Raw genomic sequence first — 12,369 nt, 5'->3', positions numbered from 1 at the left:
ATTAAAAAGAATTTTAGAAAAAACCGTTGGTTCTTCTCGAAAAGATTGGTCTTTAAAATTGGATGATGCTTTATGGGCATATAGAACTGCTTATAAAACTCCCACAAGCACATCTCCTTATAGACTAGTTTTTGTGAAAGCTTGTCATTTACCTGTGGAATTAGAACATAAAGCATATTGGGCTATGAAATTGTTAAATCTAAACTTGCCAGATATAACGATCCTGTAGGTCATTTCATGAGTTACCGCTCCGTTTTCCCCTTTTCTTCTTCTTTATGCTTTGTTCATCTGTGTTATATGGTATCGAGTTGGTTGGTTCGAATTCGGAAGGGGTTGGAAAGGTTTGAGACACTTAGTCTCTTTTGAGTAAGCTTAAGTTGGAAAAGTCAACCAGATGTTGACTTATGTGAAATAGGTCTCGGATGTGAATTCTGATGGTTCGAATAGCTTCGTGAGGTGATTTGGGACTTAGGAGCGTGATCGGAATGGGTTTTGGAGGTCCGAAGTAGATTTAGACTTGAATTGGCGAAATTGGAATTTTGGCGTTTTCCGGTTGATAGGGGAGATTTTGATATAGGGGTCGGAATGGAATTTCAGAAGTTGGAGTAGGTCCGTTGTGTCATTTGTGACGTGTGTGATAAAATTCAGGTCATTCGGACGAGGTTAGATAGACTTTTTGATCGAAATCGGAATTCGGAAGTTTTTGGAGTTCTTAGGCTTGAATCCATGGTTGATTTGATGTTTTGATGTTGTTTTGAGTGTTCTGAAGGTTGGAACAAGTTGAATGATGTTATGGGTCGTGTTGGCATGTTTGGTTGAGGTCCCGAGGGACTCGGGTGAGTTTCGGGTGGTTGAACGGATCAAATTCATGTTTGAAAAGTTGCAGATTCTCCTTCAGGTCTGTTGCAGACATTTGTTCATCGCGATCGCGTAGAAGGGTCCGCAATCGCATAGGCTTTGTGGGGAAGAGGTGGAATTTGTTCAGTGCGATCGCGAAGGTCAGTATGTGATCCCAATTGGTTGAGAGATTATTGTTCGCGAACGCGTGGTCAATGTCGCGTTCGTGTAGGAGAGAAGGAGCTAGTGTGAGGTGGTGAGGTTGTTCTATGTGATCACGCGGGTTGAACCGCGATCGAGTAAGTTAGCAGAGGAAGAGCTCCGCGATCGCATGGAGTTTATTGCGATCGCGTAAGGTTAAATGAGGTCAGTCAGCTTTTGTGCTTCGCGATCGCGAGGCATTTTCCGCGGTCACGAATAAGGAATTTTAAATCGCTGTGCAGAATGTTTAAAAGGCCATTTTCGCGATTTTTGGCCATAGCTCACCATTTTTGAGTCGGTTTTGGAGCTTCTTGGGGGATATTGAAGAGGGAATTCAAGAGAACTTCTTTAAAGTAAGATTATTGAACTAAAACTCGATCATAAGTTTTATTCTTGCTTGTTTAAACATGTAATTAGTGGGATCTGGAGCCTAAAATTGGGGAGTTAGGGCTTGAAATTGGAGACCTTGATTTGAGGATTTGAGGGGTCGTTTGTGGTCGGATTTTGGTGTATTTGGTATGTATGAACTTGTGAGAGAGTAAGGATTCAAGTTTTGTAATTTTTATCAAAATCCGAAAGGTGGGCCCGGGGGTCGGGTTTGGCCAATTTTGCGATTTCTTGATGTAAATTGATTATTTTTCGCATGGGCTTCGCTCCCTTAGCATATATTGATGGTATGATTCTGATTTTGGGTAGATTCGACGAGTTGAGGCCGAGTCGAGAGGCAAGGGCGTCGCGGAGTAGTATTTCATCCGATTTGAGGTAAGTAACGATTGTACATCTAGACCTGAGGGTATGAAACCCCGGTATTTCGTATTGTTTTTGCAAAATGAGGTGATGCACATGCTAGGTGACGAGCGTGTGGGCGTGCACCGGTAGAGATTGTGACTTGGTCCATCCCGTAGCGGCTATTAAGCCGCGTATTTGATTTGAAATCTTATGATATTCCAAATTTTAGAGACTTATGCTACATCTTGGGCTGAATGCCATGTTTGGGGCCTTTGTGCCGACCTGTTTAGACCCTTAGGGGTATTTTTACTACTATCCTCACTCTGTTTGATTTGAAAGCATATCCTCAGCCATGTTTTGCCTGCTTATTTGTTTAATCCGATTTCGTTGCTCTACTTCTTAATAAATTAAAACTATTTGGGCTGAGTTTCCCTGAATTTTCGCTAAGGTGCCCGAGTGGCCTGGAGGTTAATGATTGAGACAGGTTGAGAACCCAATGGTGAGGATTATTTATATATACATTATGGATCGGGCTGCACGCCGCTGCGATATTATTTATATATATTATGGATCGGGCTACACGCCACAACGATACTTATATGGATCGGACTGCACGTTGCATCGATATGTATTGGATCGGGCTGCACGCCGCAGCGATATGACGCTTGGGCTGTAGGAGCCCCTCCGGAGTCTTTACACCCCCAGTGAGCGTAGTCGACTATATATATTGGATCGGGCTACACGTCACAGCGATTATTATATATATATTGGAGTGGGCTTCACGCCGCAACGATTATTGTTATTACTAATACTATGAGTTAATCATTGAGCCGGAGTGTTGAGAGTGGGTACTGTGTGACGAGAGCTGAGCCACGAGTGACTGAAAGGCTTGCCCTAGGTGCTATACTTATGAGTGATATCTTGCCCGAGGGGCCTGTTTATGATATTTATTGTTTTCACTCTTCTTTTATACAAAGCCTCTGCTTAATAATGTGGGATAAATATTTCAAAGGATTTTTAATCGAAACTGAAGTTTTACGAGATGTCTGGATTTTAAATTGCTGAATTTGACTTGATATTTCTGTTGAGACTTATTATATGATTTTAACTGCTCGTCACTGCACTCAGACTTTATGTACTTTAGTTACTTACTGAGTTGGCGTACTCACGTTACTCCCTACACCTTGTGTGCAGATCCAGGTGCTCGTGTATCAGAGTGAGAGCTTCCGGCACTCTCAGAGTATTTTCGGAGATCGCAAGGTAGCTGCACGGCGTTCGCAGCCCTGCTTTCCCCTTCCTATCTTAGTATTCTGTTATTTCAGACTTATGATGTATTGTTCAGTTAGTTTTTGGGTTGTATTTAGAGGTTCTTGACTAGTGACACCGGATTGTTGGGCTGTGTTGGTATACTTTGTACTGATTTCCGCATAATTTTGTTGATTTATATATTCCATATGAGAATTTGAGTCTTAATCGATTTTAGAAAATGGTTTTATAAAAAGAATTCACCGTGGTTAATATTGGGTCGGCTTGCCTAGTATTGTGATAGGCGCCATCACGGCCGGGGTATTTGGGTCGTGTCAAGTTGGTATTAGAGCCTAGGTTACATAGGTCTCATGGGTCATGAGCCGGTTTAGTAGAGTCTCGCGAATCGGTACGGAGACGTCTGTACTTATCCTCGGGAGGCTGCAGAACCTTTAGGAAAAAAAACTTCACATTCTTGAAATTCCTATCGTGCAAATCTGTTGATTCTAATACTAAACTTCTGTTATTCTATTCTCTCATAGATGGTGAGGACACATGCTACCGATCAGGACGGATGACCACCAGTACCACCAGTTGGGGCCACTAGAGGCCGAGGTCGCGGTCGAGGCTGTGGTAGGGGCAGGGGTGTAGCCCGCACAGCATCTAGGGCAGCACCTGCAGATCCTCCAACCGCCCTAGTTCAGGATCAGGTTCCAGTTGTGGGCGCTCCCGCAGCACCAGCTCAGGCACCGGCTGTGCCCATTGTGATTCCAGGCCTTTAGGAGGCCCTAGCTTAAATTCTATCAGTATGCACTGGCCTGGCTCAGGCAGTCTCAGTTACTACGGCCGCAGCTACTTCTCAGGCTGGGGGAGGCACTCAGACTCCCGTTGCTCGCACACCTGAGCAGGTCGTACAGGACATCAGACACCGGGGGCACCTCTAGCCCAGCCGGTTGCACCAGCTCAAGAGTATGTGGTACCAATTATGCTGGACGACGAGCATCGTCGGTTGGAGAGATTTGGTAGACTCCAGCCTCCGAGTTTCAGCGGTACAGAGGGCGAAGATGCCCAGAGCTTCTTGGACAAGTGTCAGAGGATTCTTCACACCGCGGGTATTCTGGAGACCAGTAGGGTCGCATTTACTACCTTTCAGTTTTCTGGAGCTGCCTTCACTTGGTGGGGGGCTTATGAGAGGTGTAGGCCTGTTGATGCAGCGCCCCTTACCTGGCAGCGGTTCTCCGTTCTCTTTTTGGAAAAGTATATGCCACAGTCTCATGGAGAGGAGCTGCGCAAGCAGTTCGAGCAGTTGCGTCAGGGAGATATGACTGTGATGTAGTATGAGATGAGGTTCTCGGAGTTAGCTCGTCATGATGTTTGGTTGGTTCCTACTGATAGAGAGAGGATCAGGAGGTTCGTTGATGGCCTCACATATTAGCTTCGGATTCTCATGACCAGGGAGAGGGTATCAGGTGCTTCTTTTGAGGAGGTTGTTGATATCGCCCGCGAGATTGAGTTAGTTCGTCGCTAGGAGCGAGATGAGAGGGAGGCCAAGAGGCCTCGGGGGTCTGGTAGTTTTGGTGGTGCTCCTTCGAGAGGTCAGTTTCAGCACGGCAGAGGCCGTCCATTCAGACATGCTCAGTCAGCTCGCCCAGTTTATCAGGGGGCATCTTCGGGCCATGGTACTCACGGTTCTCATCAGGGCCATTCCTCACTCAGTTCCCAACTCAGAGTTCGGCCCGTGCTCCATCTGTTCAGGGCTCTTCCATGCCAGGTCCTTCTACTGGTCATTCCGGTGTCAGGGGTTCCCTTCAGTCCCCGTTCCCCGCGCTAGGGAGTTGTTATGAGTGTGGAGAGTTCGGACATATAAGGAGGCAGTGCCCTCGTCTTCTTGAGGGTCCGTCCCAGTAGAGGAGTCAGCCCTCGACTTCAGCTCCAGTTACTTCACCACCCGCTCAGGCAGCTAGGGGTGGGGGCCAATCAGCTAGAGGTCGCCCCAGAGGGGGAGGTCGATCAGGAGGTGGTCAGGCCCGTTTCTATGCACTCCCAGCCAGACCAGATGCTATTGCTTCGGATGCTGTGATTACTGGTACTGTCTCAGTCTGCCACAGAGATGCCTCTGTATTGTTTGATCCTGGTTCCACTTTTTCATATGTGCCATCATATTTTGCCCGTTATTTGGATACTCCCCGTGAGTCTCTTATTTCATCTGTTCGTGTACCTACTCCGGTGGGCGATACTATTGTTGTGGACCGTGTGTACCGGTCGTGTGTAGTGACCATTAGGGGTCTAGAGACCCGAGTGATCTTTTATTACTTTGTATGGTGGATTTTGATGTGATTTTGGGCATGGATTGGTTATCCCCGTGCCGTGCTATTCTGGATTGTCACTCTAAGATAGTGACGTTGGCTATACCGGGTGTGCCACGGATTGAGTGGCGAGGTTCAACTGATTTTGTTCCTAGTAGGGTGATATCATTTCTGAAGGCCCAGCGGATGGTTGGGAAATGTTGTCTTTCATATTTAGCGTTTGTGAGGGATGTCGGTGTGGAGGCTCCCAACATTGATTCTGTTCCAGTTGTGAGGGATTTTCCTGATGTGTTTCCTGCAGACCTGCCGGGCATGCCACCGGACAGGGATATTGATTTTGGTATTGACCTGGTGCTGGGCACTCAGCCCATTTCTATTCCACCGTATCGTATGGCACTAGCGGAGTTGAAGGAGCAGCTTCAGGAACTCCTCGATAAGGGGTTCATTCGGCCTAGTGTTTCGCCGTGGGGTGCGCCTGTTCTATTCGTGAAAAAGAAGGATGGCACTATGAGGATGTGCATTGATTACAGGCAGTTGAACAAGGTTACAATTAAGAACAAGTATCCCCTACCGCGCATTGATGATTTATTTGACCAGCTTCAGGGAGCGAGAGAGTTCTCCAAGATTGATCTTCGTTCAGGGTATCCCCAGTTGAAGATCAGGGACTCGGATATTCTTAAGACAGCTTTTAGGACCCGATATGGTCATTATGAGTTCTTTGTGATGTCTTTTAGGCTGACCAATGCCCCAGCAACGTTCATGCACTTGATGAACAACGTGTTTCGGCCCTATCTTGACTCATTCGTGATTGTTTTCATTGATGACATTCTGGTATACTCGCGTAGCCAGGAGGAGCACGCAGAGCATTTGAGAGTTGTGTTGCAGAGATTGAGGGAGGAGAAGCTTTATGCAAAGTTCTCCAATTGTGAGTTTTGGCTCAGTTTAGTAGCTTTCTTGGGACACGTGGTGTCCAGTGAGGGTATTCAGATTGATTCGAAGAAGATAGAGGCGGTTCAGAGTTGGCCCAGACCGTCCTCAGCCACAGAGATTCGCAGCTTTCTTGGTTTGGCGGATTGTTACCGTCGATTCGTTCAGGGATTTTCATCTATAGCATCACCCTTAACCAAATTGACTTAGAAGGGTGCTCTATGCCAGTGGTCGGATGAGTGTGAGACGAGCTTTCAGAAGCTCAAGACTTCCTTGACCACAACTCCAGTGTTAGTGTTGCCATTAGCTTCAGGTTCATACACAGTGTATTGTGATGCTTTGAGAGTGGGTATTGGATGTGTGCTGATGCAGGAGGGTAGAGTTATTGCTTATGCTTCTCGTCAGGTGAAGCCCCACGAGAAGAACTACCCTATTCATGATTTAGAGTTGGTTGCCATTGTTCACGCGTTGAAGATTTGGAGGCATTACTTGTATGGTGTGTCTTGTGAGGTGTTTACTGATCATCGAAGCCTCCATCACTTGTTCAAGCAAAAGGATCTCAATTTGAGGCAGTGGAGATGGTTGGAGCTGCTAAAGGACTATGATATTACTATCTTGTACCATCCGGGGAAGGCCAATGTAGTGGCCAATGCATTGAGCAGAAATGCGGTGAGTATGGGCAGTTTGGCATATATTCCTATTGGGGAGAGACCTCTTGCAGTTGTGTTCAGGCCTTGGCCAATCGCTTCATGAGGTTGGATATCTCGGAGCCCGGTCGGATCTTAGCTTGTGTTATTTCTCGGTCTTCCTTGTTTGATCACATGAGAGAGCGTCAGTATGATGATCCTCACTTGCTTGTCCTTAAGGACAGAGTTCAGCACGACGATGCCAGAGATGTGACCATTGGTGATGATGGGGTGTTTAGGATGCAGGGCCGGATTTGTGTGCCCGATGTGGATGGGCTTCGGGAGTTGAGTTTGGAGGAGGCCTATAGCTTACGGTATTCTATTCATCTGGGTGCCGTGAAGATGTATCAGGATCTGAGACAGCACTATTGGTGGAGGAGGATGAAGGAAGATATTGTGGGATTTGTAGCTTGGTGTCTCAATTGTCAGCAGGTGAAATACGAGCATCAGAGACCGGCTGGCTTGCTTCAGCAGATGGATATCCCAGAGTAGAAGTGGGAGCGGATCACCATAGACTTTGTAGTTGGGCTCCCACGGACTTTAAAGAAGTTCGATGCTATTTGGGTGATTGTGGATCGGCTGACCAAGTCCGCGCACTTCATTCCTATTTGTACGACATATTCCTCAAAGTAGTTAGCAGAGATTTATATTCGAGAGGTTGTTCACCTGCATGGGGTTCCAGTTTCCATCATTTCAGATAGAGACACTCAGTTTACTTTGCAGTTTTGGAGGGTCGTGCAGAGAGAGTTGGGTACTCAGGTCGAGTTGAGCATAACTTTTCACCCTCAGACGGACGGGGAGTCCGAGCGCACTATTCAGATATTGGAGGACATGTTGCGCTCTTGTGTGATTGACTTTGGTGGTTCATGGTATCAGTTTCTACCGCTCGCGGAGTTTGCTTACAACAACAGCTACCAGTCGAGTATTCAGATGGCTCCATATGAGGCTCTATATGAGAGGCGGTGTAGATCTCCAGTTGGATGGTTCGAGTCGGGTGAGGCAAGGCTTCTGGGTACGGACTTAGTGCAGGATGCTTTGGACAAGGTGAAGGTGATACAGGAGAGACTTCATACAACGCAGTCGAGACAAAAGAGTTATGCTGCCAGGAAGGTTCGTGATGTGTCCTATATGATTGGGGAGAAGGTTCTACTGAAGGTTTCACCCATAAAGGGTGTTATGAGATTTGGGAAGAAGGGTAAATTGAGTCCTCGGTTCATTGGGCCTTTTGAGGTGCTTCAGAGGATTGGGGAGGTGGCTTATGAGCTTGCCTTGCCACCTAGTTTGTCGAGTGTGCATCCAGTATTTCATGTTTCTATGCTCCGGAAGTATATTGGAGATCCGTCTCATGTTCTAGATTTCAGCATGGTTCAGTTAGAGGGTGATTTGACCTATGATGTGGATCCAGCAGCTATTTTGGAGCGTCAGGATCGAAAGTTGAGATCAAAGGATATAGCTTCAATGAAAGTGCAGTGGAGAGGTCGGCCCGTGGAGGAGTCTACCTGGGAGACCGAGCGGGAGATGCGAAATAGATATCCTCACCTATTTTAGGCTTCAGCTATGTTTCTTGACTCGTTCGAGGACGAACGTTTGTTTAAGAGGGGGAGGATGTAACGACCCAGCCAGTCATTTCATGAGTTACCGCTCCGTTTTTCCCTTTTCTGCTTCTTTATGCGTTGTTCATCTATGTTATATGGTATCTGGTTGGTTGGTTCGAATTCGGAAGGGTTTTGGAAAGGTTTGAGACACTTAGTCTCTTTTGAGTAAGCTTAAGTCGAAAAAGTCAACTGGATGTTGACTTATGTGAAATAGGTCTCGGATGTGAATTTCGATGGTTCGAATAGCTTCGTGAGGTGATTTGGGACTTAGGAGTATGATCGGAATGCGCTTTGGAGGTCCGGAGTAGATTTAGGCTTGAATTGGCGAAATTGGAATTTTGGCGTTTTACGGTTGATAGGGGAGATTTTGATATAGGGGTCGGAATGGAATTCCGGAAGTTGGAGTAGGTCCGTTGTGTCATTTGTGACGTGTTCAGGTCATTCGGATGAGGTTTGATAGACTTTTTGATCAAAATCGGAATTCGAAAGTTTTTGAAGTTCTTAGGCTTGAATCCATGGTTGATTTGATGTTTTGATATTGTTTTGAGTGTTCCGAAGGTTGGAACAAGTTTGAATGATGTTATGGGTCGTGTTGGCATGTTTGGTTGAGGTCCCGACGGCCTCGGGTGAGTTTCAGGTGGTTGAACGGATCAAATTCATGTTTGAAAAGTTGCAGATTTTCCTTCAGGTCTTTTGCAGACATTTGTTCATTACGGTCGTGTAAAAGGGTCCGCGATCACGTAGGCATTGTGGGGTAGAGGTGGAATTTGTTCAGTGCGATCGTGAAGGTCAGTATGCGATCGCGATTGGTTGAGAGATTGTTGTTCGTGAATGCATGGTCAATGTCGCATTCGCGTATGAGAGAAGGAGCTGGTGAGGTGGTGAGGTTGTTCTATGCGATCGCGTGGATTGGACCGCGATCGCGAAAGTTAGCAGAGGCAGAGCTCCGCGATCGCGTGGAGTTTATTGCGATCGCGTAAGGTTAAATGAGTTCAGTCAGGTTTTGTGCTTCGCGATCGCGAGGCATTTTCCACGATCGCGAATAAGGAATTTTAAATCGCTGGGCAGAATGTTTAAAAGGGCCTTTTTGCAATTTTTGGCCATAGTTCACCATTTTTGAGTCGGTTTTGGAGCTTATTGGGAGAGATTGAAGAGGGAATTCAAGATAACTTCTTTGAGGTAAGATTATTGAACCTAAAACTCGATCCTATGTTAATTCTTGCTTGTTTAAACATGTAATTAGTGGGATTCGGAGCCTAAAATTGGGGAGTTAGGGCTTGAAATTGGAGACCTTGATTTGAGGATTTGAGGGGTCGTTTGTGGTCGGATTTTGGTGTATTTGGTATGTATGAACTCGTGAGAGAGTAAGGATTCTAGTTTTGTGATTTTTATCGGAATCCGAGACGTGATCCCAGGGGTCGGGTTTGGCCAATTTCGGGGTTTCTTGATGTAAATTGATTATTTTTTGCATGGGCTTCGTTCCCTTAGCATATATTGATGTTATGATTCTGATTTTGGGTAGATTCGACGCGAGTTGAGGCCGAGTCGAGAGGCAAGGGCGTCGTGGAGTAGTATTTCATCCGGTTTGAGGTAAGTAACGATTGTACATCTAGACCTGAGGGTATGAAACCCCGGTATTTCGTATTGTTTTGCAAAATGAGGTGACGCACATGCTAGGTAACGAGCGTGTGGGTGTGCACCGATAGGAATTGTGACTTGGTCCGTCCCGTAGCGGCTATTAAGCCGCGTATTTGATTTGAAGTCTTATGATATTCCGAATTTTAGAGACTTATGCTACAGTTTGGGCTGAATGCCATGTTTGGGGCCTTTGTGCCGACCTGTTTAGACCCTTAGGGGTATTTTTACTACTATCCTCACTCTGTTTGATTTGAAAGCATATCCTCAGCCATGTTTTGCCTGCTTATTTGTTTAATCCAGTTTCGTTGCCCTACTTCTTAATAAATGAAAACTGTTTGGGCTGAGTTTCCCTAAATTTTCACTAAAGTGCCCGAGTAGCCGTGAGGTTAACTACTGAGAGAGGTTGAGAACCCAATGGTGAGGATTATTCATATATACATTATGGATCGGGCTGCACGCCGCAGCGATATTACTTATATATATTATGGATCGGGCTGCATACCGCAGCGACACTTATATGGATCGGGCTGCACGCCGCAGTGATATGTATTGGATCGGGCTGCGCGCCGCAGCGATATGACGCTTGGGCTGTAGGAGCCCCTCCGGAGTTCGTACACCCCCAGTGAGCGTAATCGACTATATATATTGGACCGGGCTGCATGCCGCTGCGATTATTATTATTATTACTAATACTATGAGTTAATCATTGAGCCGGAGTGCTGAGAGTGGGCACTGTGTGACGAGAGCTGAGTCACGAGTGACAGAGAGGTTGCCCTAGGGGATATACTTATGAGTGATATCCTGCCCGAGGGGCCTGTTTATGATATTTACTGTTTTCACTCTTCTTTTATACTAAGCTTCTGTTGAAAAATGTGGGATAAATGTTTCAAAGGATTTTAATCGAAACTGAAGTTTTACGAGATGTCTGGCTTTTAAATTGCAGAATTTGACTTGATATTTCTGTTGAGACTTATTATATGATTTTAACTGCTCGTCACTGCACTCAAACTTTATGTACTTTAGTTACTTACTGAGTTGGCATACTCACGTTACTCCCTGAACCTTATGTACAGATCCAAGTGCTCATATCAGAGTAAGAGCTTCCAGCACTCTCAGAGTATTTCCGGAGATCGCAAGGTAGCTGCACGACGTTCGCAGCTCTGCTTTCACCTTCCTATCGTAGTATTCTGTTATTTCAGACATATGATGTATTATTCAGTTAGTTTTTGGGTTGTATTTAGAGGCTCTTGATTAGTGACACCGGATGGTTGGGTTGTGTTGGTATACTTTGTAGTGATTTCCGGATATTTTCGTTGATTTATATATTCCATATGAGAATTTGAGACTTAATCAATTTTAGAAAATGGTTTATAAAAAGAATTCACCGTGGTTAATGTTGGGTTGGCTTGCCTAGTATTGTGATAGGCGCCATCACGACCGGGGTATTTGGGGTCGTGACACCAGATGCAGGTAAAAATTGTCTATTGCAGCTTGATGAGTTGGAAGATGTCAGATTTACAGCATACGTAAATGCTAAATTATACAAGGAAAAGATTAAAAAAAGGCATGACAAGCTCATCCGCATAAAGACTTTAAACTTGGAGATCATGTTCTGTTGTACAATAGCCGATTGAGATTATTTCCAGGAAAGTTCAAGTCACGCTGGACAGGACCATATACAGTAACAGGGGTGACCCCCTATGGTGCCATTGAAGTACATCATGCAGATGGGGGAGACAAATTAAAAGTAAACGATCATCGTTTGAAGCCTTATATTAGCAGATTCTTCGACAAACAGGCTTCAACAATCCTTTTTGCCTAATTTTTAAAATAAGTCAAGCTGGCGACATTAAACTCAGAACTATTTTCTTCCCCTCTCTTTAATCTTTAAAGTGATTATTAGTAGTAACTTATATATTTCCTTTTTAGTAAATATATATAATAAAATTAGTTTTTTTTCTTATATAAAAAAAAGTAAAAAAATAAATAAAATAATAATAATAATTGCATGTTTGTATTATATTATATATATGTGTGTATGTAGTATGTATTAATATATTTTGCCATGATAAAGAAGCAATCTCATGATTGAGACAATGAAAGTTTTCTCCTATCATGAAAAAGAACATTTTCTTTGCCATAATCTTGTCTTTGTTATATGAGAGAAATCTTAGGAAGCCAAGAAAAAGGAAATGAGGCCAGAAT

Source organism: Nicotiana attenuata, unplaced genomic scaffold (assembly GCF_001879085.1).
Source record: "Nicotiana attenuata strain UT unplaced genomic scaffold, NIATTr2, whole genome shotgun sequence".
In the NCBI taxonomy this organism is placed as follows: Eukaryota; Viridiplantae; Streptophyta; class Magnoliopsida; order Solanales; family Solanaceae; genus Nicotiana; species Nicotiana attenuata.
This window is presented reverse-complemented; position numbering follows the sequence as displayed.